Raw genomic sequence first — 22,316 nt, 5'->3', positions numbered from 1 at the left:
TGCTGAAGCAGGGTCCACAAGCACTTCACATTTTATTTTCTCACCCCACTCTAGCTCTAGGTGTGGAGAATGGATGTTGCTTTGCTTTACCTTTTTTTCTTTAGCATCTGTAGAAGTACAGCTGTAGTTGGGTAGACAAGGGTTATGTTGTATGGTACAGGGAAGGGAGGCAATTTTCTCAATATCCTGAACAAAGGAATCTGTGAGAATGGCAGGTAGTGCCTGGCTACTGTCAGAAGTGCAGGTGACCTCCCACCTATGATTGAACCAGGAGATGTCTGGATGGCTGGGTAAGATGAACTTGAGAGGTGATTTCATGGCATCTGGCATCCCTCTCTAGGATTGGAAGCACTAATCATGGAAAGAGACTGCAAATGAGTTTGAGCATCACTATCTTCCGTGTTGAGGAAAAGGACAAGGGCAATATCCGTGGCAGCACAAAGTCCCATGTGCCCATTAAGTCTCTCAACTTCTGCTGACAGTGGGTCTTTGTCACGCTCACTGTGACCATTAATCTTGTTTGTTAACTTGATGACACTTACAGTCACCATAGACACAATCCTATGGGTATATCTGTGATGACGAGGAAAGACTCACCCTAATGTTGTTATGCCCCCAAGTCACAGGGACCCACAAAGACCACCAAGCAAACAATTCTGATGCAAACACATATGGGTCTTTAGAACAAGGTCTCCCACCATCCCTGTTGCTGAGTGAGAGCCCTGAGTCTAGGTGTGTAGGATATTAATTGTAGTTACAGCAAACTTGGAGGAATTTCCATACAGGACAGCAAGTTAATATTTTAAAAACTGCATTTCTGGTGTAATCTGCAGGAACTGAACACTGGCCAAACCACCTGACAAACAGGATGGCTAAGTTATCTATTCTCTGCAGGATGCCATCAGTTATCTAGATGTCTACCTTGACGCAGCTATTGTAACTTGACTGGTTATTGCTAAGTGGTCGTGGTGGGGTTGTCATGGAAGGTTTGCTCGGAAGGAATTTGTGGTTTTCTTCCTGGAATTGGAGTTTAGCCCCCCAGTTTCACACAAAATGGAGTTCCTTCAAAAACAGGGTTGGTTGGGCTTTACAATGCAGGCAGCGCCATCGCACAGGGTGGATTTTGAACAGAATAAGAGGAGAATGTGAGCTGAGTGCTGGTACCCATTACTCTGCTTCCCAACTGCAGATCCAATGGGACCGCCTGCCTTTCCTTCCCTGATACAGTGACATGATGTGCTGTAGCTGCTGGAACCCGAAGCAGAAGTAAAATAAACCATGCTTTTGTCAGATGCCCTGGCTGTTTCTTCTGTTTCTTTTTGTTTTGTTAGTTTTTTTTTTTTTTTTTTTAACTTTGAACAAACTAGAGTCTCCTGAGAAGAGAGAAACTTAAATGATAGAATGACCTTACCATACCAACTTATGGATAGGTCATTTTCTTAACTAATGATTGGGGTGGGAGGGCTAATCCATCATGACCCCTGAGTAGTGTAAGAGGTCTGAGCAAGTCATGAGGAGAACTGCTTTAGATCCTGCCGGAGGTTCCTGCTCTGCCTTCCTTTGCTGCAGACTGTGATGTGGAACTGAAGCTGAGATAAACCCTTTCCTCCCAAAGCTTTTGTCACACTGTCACCAGAGCACGAGAAACCCTAACTAATACTAGAGGCATTTTGTCCCAGAAATGAGAAAAGTAACCCAGTCACTAGACAATTCCATTCCTTGTCTTCTCCAGAGTCATCTGCCGACTGTGGCTCTCATCTGCCTTCTCAAGGCCGCTTTCTGCCCTCATTGACTCCAGCTCTTCCCATTGATAATGGTTCAGATGTCTTTTACTGTCAAGTGAAACCCCAATATTGGTTTGATCCAGTGGCATCTGTATTTATAACTCTGCTACCTGGAAGGTGAGAAACAGGTATCCCACCAAGCAGACCTCATTAAAGGTCTGTGAACAAGTCGGGGCCTCCTGAATCAGCCTTACTTGAACACACACAAATGTTTAGTACTAGGTTCCAAAACAGTGGCCCTGGAAAATGAAGAAGCATGAGTACGATTCTGGATGTATCATCTATTAAGAGAGGAAGTTGAGATATATTTGAGATAAAAATTTGTGCTTATAAAAAAAGATTTGTCTATAAAAAGATAAAGTATATCCATAAAAATAAATGATTTACAGCATTTAGGTTTGATGATAGTAGAAAATGAGCTGAAATTTTTATAATTTCAATATCTCTAGACCCTAATGAGAATCCACACAGGAAAGAACAGCAGCTGCCTGCTGCATGAAGTCAAGCTCAAAGAACCACTAGACTCACACCACCATGAGACATCCCAGAACCCCAGGAGCTAATGCTAAAGAAATTACATTCTGGAGAAATCAGTAATAAGGCTTTTAACAAACTCACTGACTCTCTACCTGGTGAGTTATTTAATTTTGCTCTGTGTTCCTGATGAGATGAAGGAGGGATGAAAAAGTCAAAAGAAGCAAGTAGAAAACAGGAGGAAAAGAAGGGTTGGAAGGAGAGTGGGGCAAGCAGCTACAGCCATAACTGTGACCTAGTTCTTCAAGCCCTAAGAGAGATCCCTGCCCCTGCTCTCTGCAACAATGACATTACCTTTAGGCACATCTCTAGCCAAGCCTCATGAAGTGGGTAATAGCTGTCCTTGCCATTTTCGCAAATGTCACTGGCAAAAGTGACAGTTCCACTTTCCCAGAGTGTACCTGCTTCACTTGTGCATAACTGGATACTTAGTTTTATTTTCACAGTATCCATAAATGGGAGATGGAATCAGAGAGAAATGTTTTGTTTGTTTTGTTTTGTTGCTTTTTGTTTAATATGTTGGTCTCTGCATGACAGTGAAATGCCTTTCCTGCCATCAGGAGAACCACTTCAGCTAGGAATTATCTTTAAAGCTATGAAGGCAGATACATAAAAGACTACATGGGCATAGTAGTTTATCTTAGCTTCACTGAGAATCTGCAACTCCCAAGTATCCTGGGGATGGAGAAGAAAGCCGATGCATTTGATTTATCAATACTGTGTAAGTGCAGGTCCATATCTGGAGGGCAGGGTAAGTGTTGTGGAGACATTTCTCCCCTTCCACCTTTGTGGGTCTTAGGGTTGAATTCAGATCATCAAGCTTGGAGGCCAGTGCTTGGCTAGCAGAGTTGTCCTGCTGACCTTGTTTTCAGTGTGTGGCCTCTGTTCGGTGCCAGAACTCATTCTTAACTGATTCAGGCCTTCTCCCCTTTCTCTGCAGTGACATCTATGTTCTTGGATGAGAAGACACATACACTGTTGAGCACCAAGCATTGGAGGACACAAGTGTGGGATGTGGGGGTGTGACACTTGGCCCTCATAACGTAAGTCCTAGCTGAAGTCGACAGTGAAGTAGGACAGTCCTTCAATTCCCACTTCACTGAATGCTAGTTGGATCCTTATACCCACATGCTTGGTCTTCTTACAACTCTTGGTCATTTTGCTCCTCTTGAGCGAATGGGTTTTGACACCACGATGAAACTATTGGAGCCTAGAAAGACTGCCAGGCCCTTGCAGAGACCCCACTGCTTGCTTTCTTTCTTTTGCTTGTTGAGAATGAGGTATATCAAAAGGGCCTTCCCTTCTTCTGGGATTCTCAAGGGCTGTACGTCAGAAGTTTTGTTTTATACTGAGCCCTGCCCTAGGTGTGTGTAAGAGTATTTTCCATTTGCAAAGAAGGAAAATGTGATCCAGAGAAGCTGTGCACTTTACCAGAGCCACAATCTAGTCACTGAATTCAGTCTACTCTTCAACTCATGTAACTTGCTTCCCAGGGTCTGGGAAAAACCTTTATTGTGCAGGCCATGGTGTGTTTTGGTGTGTATGTGTGTGTGTTCATTTTCCTAGTCTGAGGTTCTTGGACAGCAGATATCATATATTTTTCTCTGTATCCAGCCTCCTTAACCTGTGGGATCTTAATCTAGAAATCGTTAGGATACAGAGCAGTATGGTCAGTAAATCCCTAAATCAGTGAGTGTTTATTCTGTGCAACTATTTTCCTCATTTGTATGATTTCACTATAGTTACAACCAGTAAACTCCAGCAAAGAGGTTAACTTCTTGTAGGTTAGTGAACCCACTCAGAAAATAGACCCTTCTAGACTAGTAAACCTACATAGAAAGTAGATCCTTAGGTTACTGAACCCCCACAAAGAGTAGACTCCTGTAGGTTAGTGAACCCACAGAGTAGACCACTGTAGGATAGTGAACACTTACAGAGAGGAATCCCCACTAGACTAGTGAACCCACACCAAGAATGGACTCCTAGACATTAGTGACTTCATACAGGAAGTAGAGTTTTGTTACAACTTCAACTATCACCATGACAAAAGCCTAGAGTAACTTAGGGAAAGGGCACTTCAACTGAAGAACTGTCCAGATGAGACCTGCCACACCTCCGAGCATTTTCTTCATTTCTAGTTGATGCAGAAGAGACAAACCCACTGCAGGCAGGTCGACCTAGTAGCTGAACAGCCTTTCTCTGTACTCCTGCTTCCAATTTTATGCCTTGATTTTTCTGTTCTAGCTTCCCTCAATCATGAGCTATAACCTATACGTTAAACAAATCCTTTTTTCTTTCAAGTTGTTCTTGGTCGTGCTGGTTGTCTTAGCAATTGAAAGCAAACTAGAACAACCCTGTAGTTTACTGACCTTACACAGGAGTCCCACAGGCTAGCACTCACAGAAAGTATTCCTCTGCAGGCTAGTTCACCCACATACAAATAGACCTTTGTCAATAGCCCCACTTTCAGCTCTCTCTGTCACCCCCAGTTTACACTGTGCTGTGAGAACAAGCATCCAGCAGTGAGGAGACATCGTCCCAGAAGCCCCTCCTCCACATTCTGCAGACCTACCATTAGCCACCAACCTTGAGTTTTCTATTTTACAACAGCCTGGTGGCATATCCAGGATCATAGACATAGGGCTCAGCCCAGTTTTGATAAGACCAATCATTTGGAACCTGTGATGGTTGGTCCCAATTTCAGGTAAACAGATTTAGTGTCAACCTATGGGACAGGGCTCAGTGGGAAGGCCTTCTCTAAATGGGCAGTATTATCCAATGGAGTGTGGTACTGGACTGAATACAAAGGAAAATGTGAACATTTACCTTTTTGCTTCCTGGTTGTAGATATACTGTGAACAGCTGCCTTATGCGTCTGTTTCCATGCTGGTCCCACTATGATGTACATATAGGCTCTAACTGGGGCCCACAGCAAACTCACCCTTCCTTGAGTTGCCTTTGTCAAGTGATTTTTGTTACAACAGTAAGAAAAGTAGCTAAATATATAGGCCTTTCCATTTTTACTTGTGGACTTCAAGTCATGCTGTAAGATGGAGTCTCTGTTCTCTATTTATTTAATTATCATAGTACCTAAGATCAGCCTTCTGTCTGGGAGGCTACCAGTTCTCTCTCCAATCTACAACAACACAAAAATTAGGATGGTAATGATAACTACTGTGTCCTCAGGGTACATCTGAAAAATATAAGCTAGTAATACAAGCCCAGAAATACCTAAAGTAGAAAAAAATAGTTTACATTAAATTCTCCCATGCTATGGAAGACGTGACATGATGAGGATGCAGAGACATTCCAAGACAAAGTGAGTGTAATGCTGACAGTTGCTGGCAATCAGAGGGGATGGTTATCAGGTGGAGGTGGGGCAGGTACTCTCTCCTCCTAGCTTCTGATTTGTTCTGCAGACCATTCACAGTCAAGGCCCTCTCCTTGGAATACTGGACAGCTGCACAGAACTGTTAACCTCTGAGGCAGTTATCTTCCATCTCGTCTGAAGAAACAAATGAAGAAAGAAAAGTTTCTGAAGAAACTTCTCCAAAGACATATACTAACTAGTAATTAACAGAATGTGGAGTTAATCTGCAGTCTGGTCTTAATTTTATCTCTTAAAATAGTATGCGTGAATTTTTTTTTCAAAAATGGTAAGTCAGTGAGATAGTTTGAATGAAATGTTCCTTATAAGTCTTTAATACTAGTTCCCAATTGGTGGTGTTGGCAAGCCTTATTGGAGGAAGTGTGCCCCTGGGAGTGGACTTAAAGGTAAAGGTTTCCAAATATCCTACCATTTTGAGTAAGCTCTCTTTGTTTCCTGCTTATGATAAGAGCTCCAAGTGGCTTCTCCAGCTGGCAAACCGCTGCCTCCACTCTGCCATCACAGACTTTAACCCTTGGAACTAAAAGCCCCAAATAAACCCTTTCTTCTGTAAGTTACCTTTGTCATGATGTTTTATACGAGCCATAGAAAGCCACTAAAACAGTCAGGAAGGAATTTCTGATCTCACCCATAGGCATGTGCAGCTTGGTGGTATTCCTACATGATACATATGTGTAAATCATAAATCAAGAAAAGAAAATAACATTTAAGAATGCTAGAAAACAGACTCACTATGTATAATTATAGCAGTTTTCAGAATGTCATCTTCCAGAATGTGAAGACCCAAACTTTAAGATGGGTAAGTGCTGGGGTGACTACTCAGGTGTTAAAGTAAGAAGATAGCCCTGAAGTAGGAAGATTGGAGTTTAGATCCCAAGAACCCAAGTAAATGATGGGTGAGCATGGGAGCCTACCTAGTATTCCAGGCTTGGAAGATGAAGACAGGCTTGGAAGATGAAGAAGATAGGTGGTGCTGGCTAGCAAGGCCAGTCTTGTTGGAGAGCTCTGGGTTTTACTGGGAGACTTTGCCTCAGTGTTATCAAGGATCATTGCACCTCCAAATGCAAACACACAAATGTGTGCATACTACCCTACACAGGAGCCCACACATACAAAAAACATAGACACAGGTACAACATGACACATGAAAACAGAAAGAGGAAAAAAAAAAAGAGAGATGAATTACTGTTTAACGATCCTATTTTCCTGAAAACATAAGCTTACAATCTTATTTGCCTGGACTGAAATTCAGAGTCACATTGACCGGCCCATGGTTTACTTGAGCTCCAAGCTTTCTAACAAGTAATGTGTATTGTCTATTGGGAATTCAATCATTGATTACCTGAAAAGCAATTTTTAAAGTCTAAGCACACAAAATCATATAAGTACCAGGATTCAATGGCTGCTTTCATTTCAAACAGCTCTTAACATTTTGATAAGTTAAGCACAAATGAATCATAAATGCACAGATTAAATTTCCCTTGGAATACAAATGGGTTTCAATTGTAGGAATAAAATGTGGTTGACCAAGTTCATCCCTGTTTTGCTGAGTGAAGAACTTTTGGAACCTGTCTGCAAAATTTAAACAGACCCCAAATAAAACCAAAAATGTGTCTCTTTCCATTCCCTGGTGTTCTGCTTCCATCTCAGAGTCAAAATGGTTTAAGAAGAATGTTTGAAAAGAAATTCTCTCTCTTCCCTAAATTAATGGTTTGGTCTTTCTTTTTAGGCATCCCTTAGCATATTACTTCAATTTCTTTGCTTCGTGTTTTGTAGTTTAATGAAAACATTCACTGACTGTGTGATAAAAACTTTGCTCTCCCATGAGAGCACAGGCTCCTTGGCTTGGCAATTCTACTGCACAACAGAGACACTTGTGTCGAGGGTCCTGGGGGAAAACCCAAAGAAAGAATGCTTCCAAATTACATGAAAAATAAATTAGTGCTTCATCTTAGATTCTTTAGAAATGTGGTTTGCCTTCACCAAGATACACTGAGATAGCAGTTAAGAGGATTTGATATAAAAGTAAAGTAATTCATATGTATTCAAGTCAGGTATTCACCCAAACAAAAGAACAGCTGTTCAGACATGGAGGCCTGATTCCAGATGTGGAAACTGCTGCCCTTATGTCTCTTCTCACAAGAGGAAAGAGAAGACGCCATGTTTCTAGACAATGAACTAAAGTAATTTTGGCTTGAGTAAAGATCAGAAGGATCCTGTAGCTTGGGGACAGGGCTAGTGAGAGCTAGGGAATTGGATATACAGAGAATGGAGATGTTAGCGAACAGACCTATCAATATGGAATCACAGGAAAAGCCAATCTCTTAAAGGTCCTCGTTGCCTGTCAATGGTAGAACATAATTTGTCTGGATGTGGCGAACCCTTCCTTTCTGTGTGAACTATAAGGTCTGATTTTATCTCAATCCAGCAGAAAGCTGAAAGAAATGTTGAGAGCAGGCACTGCACTTGTTTGACAACAGTAATGGCACAGGTTCATGTTGAGTGACTTTGAACTCCTGTTCAGTGTCAGGAGACCTCCTGGGTCTTTCCAAAAAATGGAACTGGCCTTACTTTAGCTTTGTCATGCAGTAGTTGACACTGAATCTTGTGATCTTCGCACGTGTTTTCTTTCTGCTTTTCTGTCCTTAGAATAAAGAGCTGAGGGCTGGCAAATCTCTACTGATAACATTAAACCGTGTCTCCTCAACCCTCAGTGAGCCATCTTTCTCTGTGTTTTAGATTACTTGAAGGTACTTTAGTCTTTGACCTGACCATCTGACGAAGTCCTCCTGATCAGAAATATAAGCTACACTTAGCACCTATCCTTGGTAGTTTCTTTTTCGTAGCTCCGAAGTTTAAGGATGAATCTAGACATCATCCATTAGACAGCTTTCACAAAAAAAAAAAAAAAAAAAAGTTCTGTTCTGCGATAGGAAGGAAACACTGCTCAGCATGTCTCCATTCAGTAACCAGCCAATCAGAATAAAAATATAACCTCTATTTTCTTTAAATTTCTGAACAGACTGTGTTGAAGATTCCCTTTAAGAGAAATGTCTGTCTTGACCACATACCTCCAAGAAATACTTTTCTATTTAGTCTTTTAAACATAATAAAAAAGAAATAACTTGGTATAAATAAAACATTGGCCATTTATGTGGACAGGTGGACCTGGGTTTTAATCTTATTTTGTTACTCACTATACTGGTTAATTTTTATTGTCAACCTGATAAAACCTAGAGTCATCTGAGAAGGAAGCTCAATGAACAAACTGCCCAGATCATGTTGGCCTGTGGTCAGGTCTGTTAGATAGAGTCTTAATTGATAATTAATCTGGGAAGGCTCACTATCGGTAGCACTATCCCTAAGGCAGCATAAAAAAAGGTAGCTGAGCATGAATGAGAGAAGGTGCAAAAAGCAACTTTGCTTCCTGATTCCTACTTCAGTCCCTACTCTGACTTCCCTTCATGGTATACTGGGACCTGGAAGAATAAGTTAAAGGCACTCTTTCTTCTCTGAGTAGCATTTTGGTCAGAGTGTGTTACCCCAACAATGAACACTCAAATGACGATAGAATACTCAGTAACTTTGGTTCATCAGGCTCATCACTTTTAAGCTTTTAGAAACTCAGCCGGTTAATCTGAAAACTGGGCATTACCTACCTTTGAACACCAGTATCAAAACAGATATTATAAGGCAACAGTACCTATGCAAAGAGTGGATGTCTTTCCAAATTTCTTACTCCAAATTTCACCAAATGAATGAAATATTTTTGGCTAGTGTGTTGGTCACTTCTGTCACTGTGACAAAGCATTTAAGAGAATCAAAGATGAAAGCTTTATTGTGACCCCTGGTCTCAGACTCTGGTCACTGTTGCTTTGAGCCTGTGGCTGCATAGTGGTTCATGGTAGAAGGGCATGAATAAGGAGGCTAGTTTACCTCATAGAGACTAAGAAGTGAAGAGGAAAAGAGAGAATTGGATGTTAGCATCCCAGCTTCCATGAACTTCCTTATGGAAGGCCCTATCTCCTAGAGTCTCTACCATTTCTATACCACACACTAGAGATTTAGCATTCAACACCTAGCCCAAGGGAAACATTTATGATCCAACCTTAGTGGCCTGTGTTTTTCAATACTCTCAACAGTTCCCTCAAAGTTTGTGATAATAAAAGAAGGACCTCACCGAATGAACATTTAACAAGCTCCCCCATAAAAGCTTTGAGAGTGGGTTTTATTTCTTTTAAAGATCACAGGGATTCATACAAGAACAAAATTGCAACATAGCATGTTTTCAAGCAATGGCTTTCTTGTGGCTAGGAGGTTAAGTAACAAATAATATACAGACTTTTCCAGCTCTAAAGTTCTATGCTTTCTTGAAATTGAGGTGGTAGTGCCACCCAAGACAGCCTTTACAACTCATAAAAGAACACACAGGTGTGGCTGGCTGCTCAGCAGAGAGAGAGAGAGAGAGAGAGAGAGAGAGAGAGAGAGAGAGAGGAAGAGAGAGAGAGAAACATGTATAGCCACACAAAAGTATTCAAAATTATGTCATTTGCTGGAAAATGGAAGCAATTGGAGATCCATCATCATATTAAGTGAAATAAGCGACACTTTGAAAGATACGTATTGTATATTTTCTTTCATCTAGGTTGTATGTAGATACATAAAGCTATATAAGCAGAAGAGGGAATAAGGAGAGAAAGGACATTATCGGGAAAGAAGAGAAAAAGAAAATGTGGGGGACGGATATTGTTGAAACACATAATACTTTTAAAAGAAATTGCCTATGATATTCAGCACAGTGTGATATTAATATTCACATGCAAATAGGAAGAAATACTGAGAGTATCAAGATAACAAAATGTTTCTGCCTTTCATTACAGCCCAGAAAATGAGAAGTCATCTTGTCTTAAGTGAATAAATCTTAATTATATAATTTTTGCAACTGAATTTTCCTGAGAAAATTTCTTGATTCTATATAAAGAAATCATTCATACAAAATTAAATACAAACATTAGAGCTTAACATTTAGGTACTAAGTAAAACTTCAAGCTAGTAAAAACCAAATCCAAAACCAAACAGAACAAAAAAAAAAACCAACATACAAATAAGAAGTAAGTTACTCCGTAAGAATAAATCCAAATACCGTATTTCTTTTTCTTGTTGATGTTTATTTTGTGGATGTTGAATCATAAATGTTTGATAATTTTATTCTTTCCTTACATATTTTTTAGACTAAGCAAACATTTCTTGTATATCTTCAATACGTAAAATATTTATTTAAACAAGAAAATGAAGAAAAAAGGAAGAATGAAGATAAGAGGAGAAGGTAAGGAAGAGAGAAATGGGAGATGGGTAGGGCAACATGTCTGGGATCGACACTCTTCTCTTGCCTGTTGGCTTATAAGAACTGTGGTAGTTGAGAACAAGACCTGCTGCAACTTGGTTTGAATCTACACAGCCACTGGTGAAGCCAGATTACTGTGCTGAGAAAGTGGACAGATGATGCCTGGTGTAAGTCACTCCAGGAAAAAGAGCATCAAAGTTCACAGTTGTTTCAAGGAATAAATCAGAAACAAGTTAGAACCCAAGGAAGAAGGGGGTCAGAGCCAGAAAGAGGAGAGTAGCAACAGCAGAGAATGAGAGTCATGGGGAGGGGCTGGCAGTTGCATTGTGGCAGAGAAGGCACTGTGCAGGAGATGGCTGAGAAGCAGAAGTAGGGCAGAAGTTGTTTCAGATGAGTGTGATGTGTGTGTGTGTGTGTGTGTGTGTGTGTGTGCATGCATGTGTGTGTGCATGTGTGTGTTTGTGTTTCCATGTGATCTGCTAGAAGGACCTTAGTGTTCTTGGGGCATAATTGATGACTTCTTGTCAAAGAATTTTAAGTGGAGCCTCAAGGGGCATTGGCTTGGGTTTTCATCTCTAAGCAGAGTGTGCTTTGGAGGAGGCTCGAGACTGACAGTCTGGATTCTGGTCCGAGACCTTCTGTGTCTCTGCCAAAAGCACTGGTTCTTCATACTCCTAGAACCAGGTGATAGCCCTATGCCTATGACCACTGTAGGTGCTGCTTCTCACATCTACCCTCACATGTCCTTTGGGCTAAAAGGCAGTAAAATACATTGGGGTGAGAACTGTGGTTAATATTGCCAGTTTAACTGGATCTGGAATCAACTAAGAGACATGCCTTTGGGTGGATCTGGAAATATTAAATGACAGAGGGAGACCGCTTCCCACAGTGGATGGCACTTTCTGTCTATGGCAGAGAGATAAGGTCCAAAGGAAAAGGTGCTGCTTTTTTCTGCCAGCCCCTGCTCCTGGGTGGTTATTGTCTGTTCTGCTGTAGGCATCCTCCAGTGACGTTACAAGTCAGGTTCTTATTGGCTCTTCAGGTATCTTCTAGACTTTCAGCTCTCTGTTGGTGTTGCTGAGGCTTCCAACATTGGGGACTGGGCAGCTACCAGGCTCCCAGCCTCTTTCTCATGTACAAAGCTACTGTGGGACTACCTGGACTATATTGTGAATGCTAGTCAGATAAATCCCCTTTGTAATGTGCATTCTATCTGTTCTGTTTCTGTAAAGAATCCTTACCAGTACAGGAGTCAGGTCAGTTTCCATGATGTATGTGTCCAATGAAATACAGTTTATGAAAATCAGCATAGTTGTCAGAAAAACAGAGTTTTTTTTTTTTTTCTTGCAAAGTGACAATGAAATAGAGATGAATGACATTGTCCATGGGTTTTGCTCTTTTCCTGTGACTTGAATTGGCAGAGGGGTTGTCATGGTAACTGGCAGGGAAAGTACACTTAGAAAAAGAGTTTATCTTTTTGTTGCATATAGCTTGTTTGCATATGTATATTGAACCAAGAGATCAAACAGTGAGTTAAGCATAGGTTACCAGGCTGAGAAAGTCAAAGAATTGGTTCCTGGGACACGAAGTCATAGCTATTGTATCTGCAGGCATCTTGTTCAGTACAGCAGTGCATTTGCTAATTCTAAGTTGCATTTTGCTTTCTCAGTTCAACATCTTTCAGCATATGTTCTTTGGTGACCATGTCTTACAATCACTGTTGGCTAAGGGTGGTCCTGACCTAGCTGTCATTTCCTGTGCATGTGTCAGTGTGATTGTTACCTCTGTGATGTGAATGACGACTAAATCTCCTTTGCCATTCAAAGGCCCAAGAGGAGGAATTCTGCTTTCCATCTGACGATCTCCTATTGACATCTTCTCAAATGATCTGAAAGCACCACCATCAAGTCTTGCATAAGGGTCAGTCTTTGAAATGATTTCTGAAACATGGGCATGGTAGCTCACACCTCAATCTTCATCTTTCAGAAGCTAAACAAAGGAAAATCAGGAGTTCAAGGTCATCCCTGACTACATACTGGCTTTGAGATTATCACTGGCTTTATGAGACTCTGTCTTTTTTTTTTTTTTTAATTACGTATTTTCCAATGCTATCCCAAAAGCAATGTTGTTGCACCTATAGGGTTGCAGATCTCTTTAGCTCCTTGGGTACTTTCTCTAGCTCCTCCATTGGGGGCCCTGTGATCCATCCAATAGCTGACTGTGAGCATCCACTTATGTGTTTGCTAGGCCCCGGCCTAGTCTCATAAGAGACAGCTATATCAGGGTCCTTTCAGCAAACGCTTTCTAGTGTATGCAATGGTGTCATTGTTTGGAGACTCTGTCTTAAAAAACAAATAAAAGCAAATGCATCCAGGAATTGAGACTACAGAACAACTGTACAGTGAGAAATATGATTATTATAGTTCTGGATTTAAAATTTGACTCTAAAGGTTTGGTTATGAACACATTTTGGCCATAGTAAGCACTCTGGTTGGTGGCAATGGTAGATAGAAATTAATTATATATAACACTTACACTATAAATACCTAAGTAAGTTCCACATCTTTCCTCCAATAGATACATAGTTTCTTCTCATCAGAGAACATTGTGTCAGTTTAATTGGCAATGCTCTTTTCTTTTCTATGTGGTGGATAAAAATAATGGGCTATGTTTCACATTTGGTGAAACCAGGAATGAATTCCTCATTGTGGCAGTTCAGACTCAGCTTCTGGCCATCAAACACATGCAATGCTATGACTTAGACTTTGTGAATATTTTATAGTCATCATGTTTTTCCTTCCTTGTGGATTTAGATCTATAAAGGGAAAGGGGTAGTAGAATGCATGCTGGTAGCATCATTAGAGGAAAGGGCCACCAAACCATGACTAGACATTGAGGTTGGGAGAGGTCTAGAAAAGAATAACAATGTGTCAAAATTAGGGTATGCAAGGCTTAAAAGCAAGGAAGGCTTCCCTTTAAAACCTGGAGAGGAACCTCATAACACTTGAAGCAAGAGTAAGAAAGAGAGCCATCAAAGGATGACAGGGTAGATCCAGAAAAGAATCTTTAGAGAAGTTCCTTCAACAAAGAAAACATCAGGCTTTTATAAATTTTTGAGGACCAGGAATGAGGTTAGTTAAGTATCTTAAAAAATTATGTATGTGTATGTGTATGTGTATGTGTATGTGTATGTGTATGGTGAATATATGCCTTGAGTATGCTGGTGTCTATGAAGGCTTGAAGAAGGTGTCAGATTTCCCTGAAACTGAGTTCCAGATCATTGTAAGACACCATGTGCCTCCAGGGACAATAATGTCGATCAACTGGAGGAGAAACATGCTCTCAACTACTGATCCATCTCTCTAGATCCTGGAGGGATGCCTTACATCCCTAGATTGACTTCCTCATAGCAGATGAGACAAAGAGCCTGGAAAAGCTAAGTATTTGTTAAGACCATAAGTCAGGAGCTGTAAAACCACAGCACAGAACAACTTCTCAACTGTCTCCTAGAGGATTCAGGAGGAATGGCCTGATTTCTTCAGACTGGGGTATCTGTCTTCTTAAGAAACTGTCGTCTGGATAGGGCAGGGCATGGTCTATCAAGTAGAGCAGGTAAACCAGAAGAAGTAGGCAAATTTATCTTCTGACTGCATAGTAATAGTTTGGATATAAGGGGCTCAGAGACACTGTTTTCAGAGTTTTGCAGTGTGGTGGGTGAATGGAACAAGGGTCAACTTGTCTATGTTAGATCTGAGAACATGTGAGTCCATCCTCTCTTCTGGAAGGCATGTCTAGTTATAATGATATGGTAAGGAGCAGTTATCTCCCAGAGTGAAAATGTGCCTAACCTTTGACTCACAAACCAGCTTACCTGGCTACTCTTGTCGTTTAGTGGCGCCTTCCTCAGATGCTTTAGCTCTGCACGCATCTCTTTCCGTGCTCTGATTATTGTGGGTTTAGGATACACTTTGATTAGTCTGTGGTAAGCTTCTCACATAAGCAGGAATCTGAGAAATTGCCCATGGCACACGGTTTCATTGCTCCAACTTGGCTGCTGACTCTTTCATCCTTTAGCATCTAATTCCTTCTAAACAATAGCCTTAATTACACCAGCCATTTCTTCAACAGCTCTAGCTCTGCTCTTCCTGTGTGCCTTATCTCTTTCCCTTGTGATTAAATACCATGACTAGAAGCACGTCAGGGCAGAAAGGGATGATTTCCTCTTAGGGTCATAGTTCACCAACCAGGAAAGCCAAGCAGGAAATCATGGTAGGATCTTGAACAAGAAACCACTGCTTACTGGCTTGATTCCCTGGCTTGCTCAGCTACTTTTTAAAATTTATCCCAAGCTTACCTGTGGAAGGATAAACTGCCAATAGTGGGCTGAGCTCTCCCACACCAATTAGCAATAAAAAATGCCTTTCAGACAGACATTGCCACAGGCCAGTCTTATGGAGACACTGTTTAACTTGAGGTGCCCTCTTCCCAGGTATGGTGACAACGGAAGATAAGTAGGCTCCTATGTTTCTTCCTCATACACAAAATGTGTGGCTTGTAATCAGAGAGCATTCCCTATACTTCATTCTTGTTGGGTGCAGTAATTTCATCATTGTTGGTTTTTTTTTTTTTTTTTTTCGGCTCTAAGTAGTAGAGGCTCCAGCCGCTCAGATAGGGGAGATGAGCATTCATCATATGCCAGGCCTCTTCCAGGAAGAGCTGTAGCTCAGGGGGTTTCCTCCCTGGGAGAAAATGACCACTTCTTATTAAATGGCAAGTCTTTTGAAAAGGTTGAATAGAATACTGTTTTCACAAAAAGAAATTCAGCTGTTTAAATTTAGCATCATGGGGGAAAAAAAGCTTATTTTGAAGAGAAAAACAACCCAAGAATAGTTTCTGGCTTTGATCCCACAGTCTGCCTTTTCTGTGTGTGCTGCATGTGTTTTCATTCACTGTGTGCCGCTGCGCTCATCCGTCTGCAAGCCTGGAGTTGACAGCTTTGAGGTTCCTAAGAATACTTGTCACCAAAGCCACATATTTGGATTGTTTTATTGTCAAAGAAGAACCTTACCTTCACATTTAATGTTTATGTTACTTCTGCCTTTTTTTTAAATCTCTTCTTCCATAAATGTGGACACCATTTTTCCTGTATCTGTGGTCATCTCTTAGTAGAAGTTATGTTTGCTTCTTCTCCTAGCATCCCTAAAACATCTAGTTTTGAAATTCAAAACTCCTGTTTTTCTAATTATTTGTTGAAATTTGAAGACCACCCATGTCTTGGTAGTCCTGGGGTACCCCAAGGTTTCTTTCTACATCTGTTCAGTTCTCCCCTGGAGTTTGGAGAAAGAAACTTGTATTGATTGAATGTATGTTTTGTGTTTCTCGGTCCTGCTTTAAGTGTTTTATAAAAGATATAATTCTGCTTAATCCTGCTAACTACCTTAAAGAAAACTATTATTTTCCTTGTTTTCAAAGTGAGGAAACCAAAGACAAAAAGTAATTAGGATATAGCCTGGGGTTATCAAGACAATTAGTGGGGAAGTGAAAATTTACAACTGCCTTTGCCAGAATCTGAACAACTCCCGCCTGTTATGAAAGTCAACTTCACAGCCCTGGACAGAATGTGTTTTGTTTCTCAATTAAAAAATTGTCCTCCATATTGCACCAGGGTATTTTTTTGTTTAAAATTGTGCCAGAGTGTTGGGATTTAATAGAAGGCTGTTTCATAATCTGTGTGAAAGGTTAAACTGGAGGTCAGGTTTTCCTAGGACAAGATAAACAAGATAACGAGCCTTCTAGAGTGGAGTGTGTGGCAGTATGCACTCAGCTGTTCAGGCTTCAGACTGCAGACCCACACCAAACACCATTTATACAGGGTACAATGATCTCATCCTGATTGGTTTGTTCCAAGTGTGTGAGTACGTGTGCGTGCGTGCGTGCGTGTGTGTGTGTGTGTGTGTGTGTGTGTGTGTATTTGGGGGTATGTGTATGGTGGAGGCACAGCATTTCCAGCTTCTTGCTCAAAGTTTTCAGACAGCAAAGTATAAAGAAGTTTGAATTAAAGAGGTAGAATAGGATAAAATGTAAGGGAGTAAGTAAATAGCAGGTCATTGAGCTAGAGTGCCCAAGAGCCTTAGTTATTGTTTAGGGCTTCCTTTTATGGTGCCCCATAGGGGACCATTTGTTTTTAAGGGGCCTGATGTGGGTGGTTCTTTGCTTTTGATTGGCAAACTTGAGTTATATGAGACTTTCTCTGCCATACTTGTCCTCTCCAAGTTGCATTTGATTTAATTCATAAGTATTCAAAATTATGCACAGGCATGAAGTGGTAAACAGTGGATTTTTCCTAAAGTCCACTCAGATAACAATTTGTCTTACTATACATATATTCAAAACCAGTGCAGGTTGGATTGATACATTGCTTGCAACATATTTTAGCATATGTTTGACTATAAAGGAGGGGACCCTGGATAAAGGAAGGGTGGCCACCTATTATGTTGCTTGGAGCAGGATGTCTATACAATTTGATGTAGGTGGGGGATCCCTGACTGTTAGATGCCTTGTTAAGAAGGGCATGCGTGCGCATAGCTCAAGCCACGCACAGACACAGGTGGTTAAACTAGATCCACACTCACCTGCCTTGACTTCATGAGCTTTCTCAGAAATGCTCTGAAAATAACAAAAGCAAGGTGCATCACCAGGATTCATTAAACCCGGACTGTCACTTCACCACAGAGGAAGGGCTGCTGCATGTTCCTTCTAGGACTCCTCACATTCACACTGCTTCTGGGTGTCTGGGATTTAGATGATAAATAGCTGCTCCAAGATGGAAAAGATGAGAAGCCAACTTATTCTTGGAATAGTCTATTACAGGGTAAGACAATCTCTTAAATATTTTGAACTCTTTTCACAGAGGAAGCAAGACATGAGAGGCCAGACCTACTACATCTTGTGACCAGCCTCCACCTTAAAAGAAAAAGAGCCTGAGAACTTGACCAGCAGCTGAATCCGAGCTGCACCCAAGTCCTGGGAAGAACCCCATGGCTTGGCCTTGGCCAGTACCCCAGAGTTACTCCCTTGTTACTTCCTAGCAACAGCTAATCAAAGAGTGGTCTGATTGTTTCAGATGTACCATTTGTTATTGTTCACAGTCTTGCTTCAGAGCACTGTCAGCTTCCAATAGTCATTCAATTAGATGCTTGCTGAGATAAATTGCCCCTCCCTTTCTCCCATCTCCCATAAAACCTTGTCCCGATGAGAATTCGGGGCTGTGTCAGGGTTGACGAGGTACCCAAGCTTGAGTTTGTGACTCTAATGCGATTACATTGTGGTCGGCTCTTTGCTGGTCTATTGGGGTTCATGAACACTTCCTGGCACAACAGACCAAGGATTTTCTAATCCCAAAGATTTGAGGATAAAGGACACAGACCCAAGTCATGATGGCCAAATTAATTGTAGCCAGCATTTTTATTCATGTACATGAACTATCTTCCCATAAGTCAAGGTTCTAGAGGTCATCCTTGAACATGGGGAACATAGGCTTTTATAGTTCAGGGGTAGGACATTTCCAAATGGGGGATTTGGCAGGCAAATAGGTGGGGTTATAGAAGCAGAACGTAATAAGGTAGTCATAACACTGTAGTCATAATAACACTTTGACACAAAGATAGGTTTTCAAAAATGTACCTGAAACAAAGGCTTGGTTGCAATGTGGTTTGAAACAAAGATAAGGCTGCTGTTTCCAGGAAGAGACAGTACAGAACCACTTATAGTAAAAATTGCAGATGAGGCATAGCCTGGTCTTTGAGATACAGAGATTTAATCATAAACAGGAATAAGCCTAGTCTTCATAAGATGATTTTACAGCCTAAGATAGAGGTAGTCAGGTTCATCACAAGAAACTTCAGAACTCCAGGGAACAAACCAACTAAAACATTTGAAAAAAGGAATACGAAAAGTTTTATGTGGTTTTTGACAAATTTGCTCATTATTGCTTTAATGTTTTCTGGGCTGTGAACCGTGATTAGTATACAGATTAGTTCCTGGTTGTGTTGCTTGACTCAGTTAGAAAACATCAATGAATTTTAACCCAAGGCTTAAACTATCTAATAGGAGCAGGTGTTTCACACCCACACCAATCCCTGTTCTTCTGTAACCTCCTCTAGAATTAGAATCAAACTAGAATCTTGGTCCTGTGTAGATCTGAGAGCACCTTAAACCCGGCTTTTAAGACACTAGATACTTTTCAAATGTATAATTATCAGAATTCAGATCTGAGTCTTGTTTCCAGCAATGCAACTAGATGTGCTCAGCCCCTGTCCCTAATAAGGAAACTGAAAGAGCTAACTTACAGTGAAAAACAGAGATTTGTTCAATGTAATCACACTGGGAAGAGAGAAAAAGAAACTGAGCCATTAGAGCCCTAACACAACATTAAGTAGATGGGAAGAACTATGTATAATTCATCAGGTCTTGTTAAAGTGTGGTTTCCCCATCATTGACTCACCATTGTCTGGGCTTCACCAGGTTTCACAAGATGGAATATTTTTTGAAGAGACAAGTTCCTCCACTGGTTGCCCTGAGAGACTCAGCCTTTCTACTTTAGTAGGAGAATCTTGAGGAAATTTCAATGTCCTAGGGGATAGAACAAGTATGTCTTTAAAATATCTTCAGTTCTACCAGAAAGTTAAATGGAATTCTATCTTCAATAATATACTGAACTCAGACTGTCTCCTGAGTGGTCAAAATGCATCAGCTATCCACTGGGAATGCCTCCCTCTGCCTGACATGGCAATAGTGGGGTAGTTACTGCAATTCTGAACTTGTATTTTTTTATTTGCATTTATTTATTTGTAGAAGACTTTCTCCCCCTTATTTTGTAGGTACTTCTCCCCTCAGAACATTTGGGGATCCTGTGGCTTTTCTTTCTTATACTAGTCCCTGAATTTGTACAGATGTGCAGGTAGTTCTCATCCTGCATGCCAATCTGTCACACTGCCAGCTCCTCTGAATGGTCGGCAGCTTGGAAGATATATTTGAATTGATACGGAGACACTGAATGGCACAGACTCTGACACAATCTGCTGAGTTCAAATATAAAATTGACTCCGGCCACTAAAAAAAACACTCCAAGCTCTTTCATTAGTAAACCTCAGAAAACCACAATAAATCAGCCCATTAGGATGCAGCCGCATGTGCAAATTGGTGTCTCAGCTAATGTAGATAAAGATTTCAGTAAGCACTGCATATATCAAAAATTTAACACATGCTGCTTGCAGAGTTTTAATGAATGCAGAAAGCTCAATGGCTGAAAATCCACACAACGGGGCCATTATTTCATTTGCTGTCAATAAAATTGTTGCTTATTTTATTTTCTAATGGTTTATCAATACTGGTAATTTGCTCTAGGTGGGTTATAAAAATGAGGAGAGGGGAGCAGAAGGAATTTAAATAAGTTCTGCTAACTAGGGAAGAGGCAAGTGAGAAAACTGGACTCTTCTGCATCATCTGCAGATCAGCTGGCAGGGAGAGGTGGTCCCTTGATCTGGAACTTAACATCTTCTTTGGATCACTGACATTAAGACATGTCTTGACTAAGAAAAAATGTTTTTTGTTCATTTATTTTATTTTATTTTATTTTATTTTATCATTTTCCCTTGCTTTGTGTATAATGTCTAGTTAACTAGTTGGTACCAAGGCCATAATCCCTGCCTTCATACTTTGTTGGAGGATGTAGAGTTAACTTAGAGCCTTTTTCTTGGGGAGGAAAAAGGAGGAAATCCTACCATTATAGAAGAAGTAGCAAGTTTGTTATGTTTTCCGTTCAATAATAGCTGTTTCTAAGCACTGCTCTCAAAGGCATGGTTGTGTAGATATTCAGAGAACACCTTTACCCCAGATCACATGAACACAGTTTTGACTAAATAGATTCATGATAATGAACTAACCACAACAAGAACATATTCACTGATTGATTCATTCAGTAAATATGTATGGCAAGTGAATAGTAATTAGCTCCCTTACTTTTTTTTAATTATTATTTTCTTGCTGAGGAGCTTTATTTGAAAGTCCCAAAGTCTTAGGTGTACAAGGAAAATCAGACCTCAATGGCCATTTGTTTCTGAGGGTTTTTTTTTCTTCATAAGACAGCTCTTCTGTTCCTTCTCTTTTTTTCCTCTCTCCCTTCCTTCCTCTTGACCCTTAAATAAAAGTTATAGGCAATCATTGTTTTTGACTGAGCTCCATCTTCAGACCCTAAAAATGTAGGGTGTCAAATCAGAATGTTCACTCACACTGAATGTATATAGCACTATGCTCAAGCATAGCAGCTTGTCTGGCTTTCTGAGAAAACAGGATTGTAGAGAAATGAGACAGCTCTCTAGGATGGACAGTTTTTAACTGAAGGATAATGCTTTCATCCTCACACAAGAAAAAGGAGCCCAAGGTACCATAGTGCTAACCTTTTATTCTGTCCTTCTGACTCCTTGTTCTGACTGTACAGGGAAAGTGACTTTGACATGACCTGCCTATTTTTACTTTCTGGTTCTGCTTTCTTCAGCCATTTCTGGTCTATAATCCACCCTCCTGGGCTAGGCTTGTGAAAACATTTATCCTGCTCCAAAGATGAAATGTTGCCCATTTCTAGAATTGAAAGAAAAACAATGACGATCATGAAAGGCATTTTGTAATCTTCTTCTCTGACGCTTTCTTTCTTCTTTAAAAAAATAAATAAATATTTCTCTCTCCTTCTCTCTTGTTTTTTTCCTCTTTAGAGACTCACTCTAATGGGGGCACATGAACTCAGTGTTCTTTATTGTCCTCTTGGGGAAACGTCTGGTTCACTGAAGGAAGTTAATCAAAACTACAAGTTAACACAGACCTGTTTCTCCTCTCATCTTATTTCCTAAAGATGCTGGTAATGTTTAGACTCCTAAATAGTTCTCCATTGCTCAATGTCCCCACCCTTGAGCAGAGCGGGGATACCTGTTGTCAGGCAAAGGAGTCTAGAGAGACCTACAGCTCATCTGATTGCCATGGAAAGTTGAAAACTCAAAACAGAGTAAAGTTTGATTTAGAAAGATGAAGAATCCTGTTGCTGCTGGTATCTTTTGCTTGCGACACTGAGTTTTGTCTGTTTTAACAAAGCCTCATGAAAGTGGAAAGTTCTTTGACTTTCCTTGGGGATGTTTGAGACCAGTTGAAGAGGCAGAAAAATGAACAGACGTATGAGCAAAAGGAGGGGACTGCACGGAAAGGAACAGAATTTCAA

The 22,316-nt window shown here is 40.6% G+C and overlaps 1 long non-coding RNA gene across 2 annotated transcripts in view; it reads left to right on the top strand.

Moving 5' to 3' along the window:
* The window catches only part of Gm31610, a 67,873-nt gene extending 46,081 nt beyond the window's left edge, over positions 1 to 21,792 (top strand). The window contains exons 2-5 of one of the 2 annotated variants that reach the window (XR_880697.3): positions 3,259 to 3,361; positions 5,738 to 5,974; positions 10,938 to 11,032; positions 17,961 to 21,792. This is a non-coding gene — a long non-coding RNA (predicted gene, 31610). The remainder of the gene's footprint in view (positions 1 to 3,258; positions 3,362 to 5,737; positions 5,975 to 10,937; positions 11,033 to 17,960) is intronic. The other variant, XR_389615.4, reaches the window with a different exon arrangement.
* The last annotated feature ends 524 nt before the right edge of the window (positions 21,793 to 22,316 follow it).

This window comes from Mus musculus, chromosome 3 (assembly GCF_000001635.26).
Source record: "Mus musculus strain C57BL/6J chromosome 3, GRCm38.p6 C57BL/6J".
Classification (NCBI taxonomy): domain Eukaryota; kingdom Metazoa; phylum Chordata; class Mammalia; order Rodentia; family Muridae; genus Mus; species Mus musculus.
This window is presented reverse-complemented; position numbering and strand designations above follow the sequence as displayed.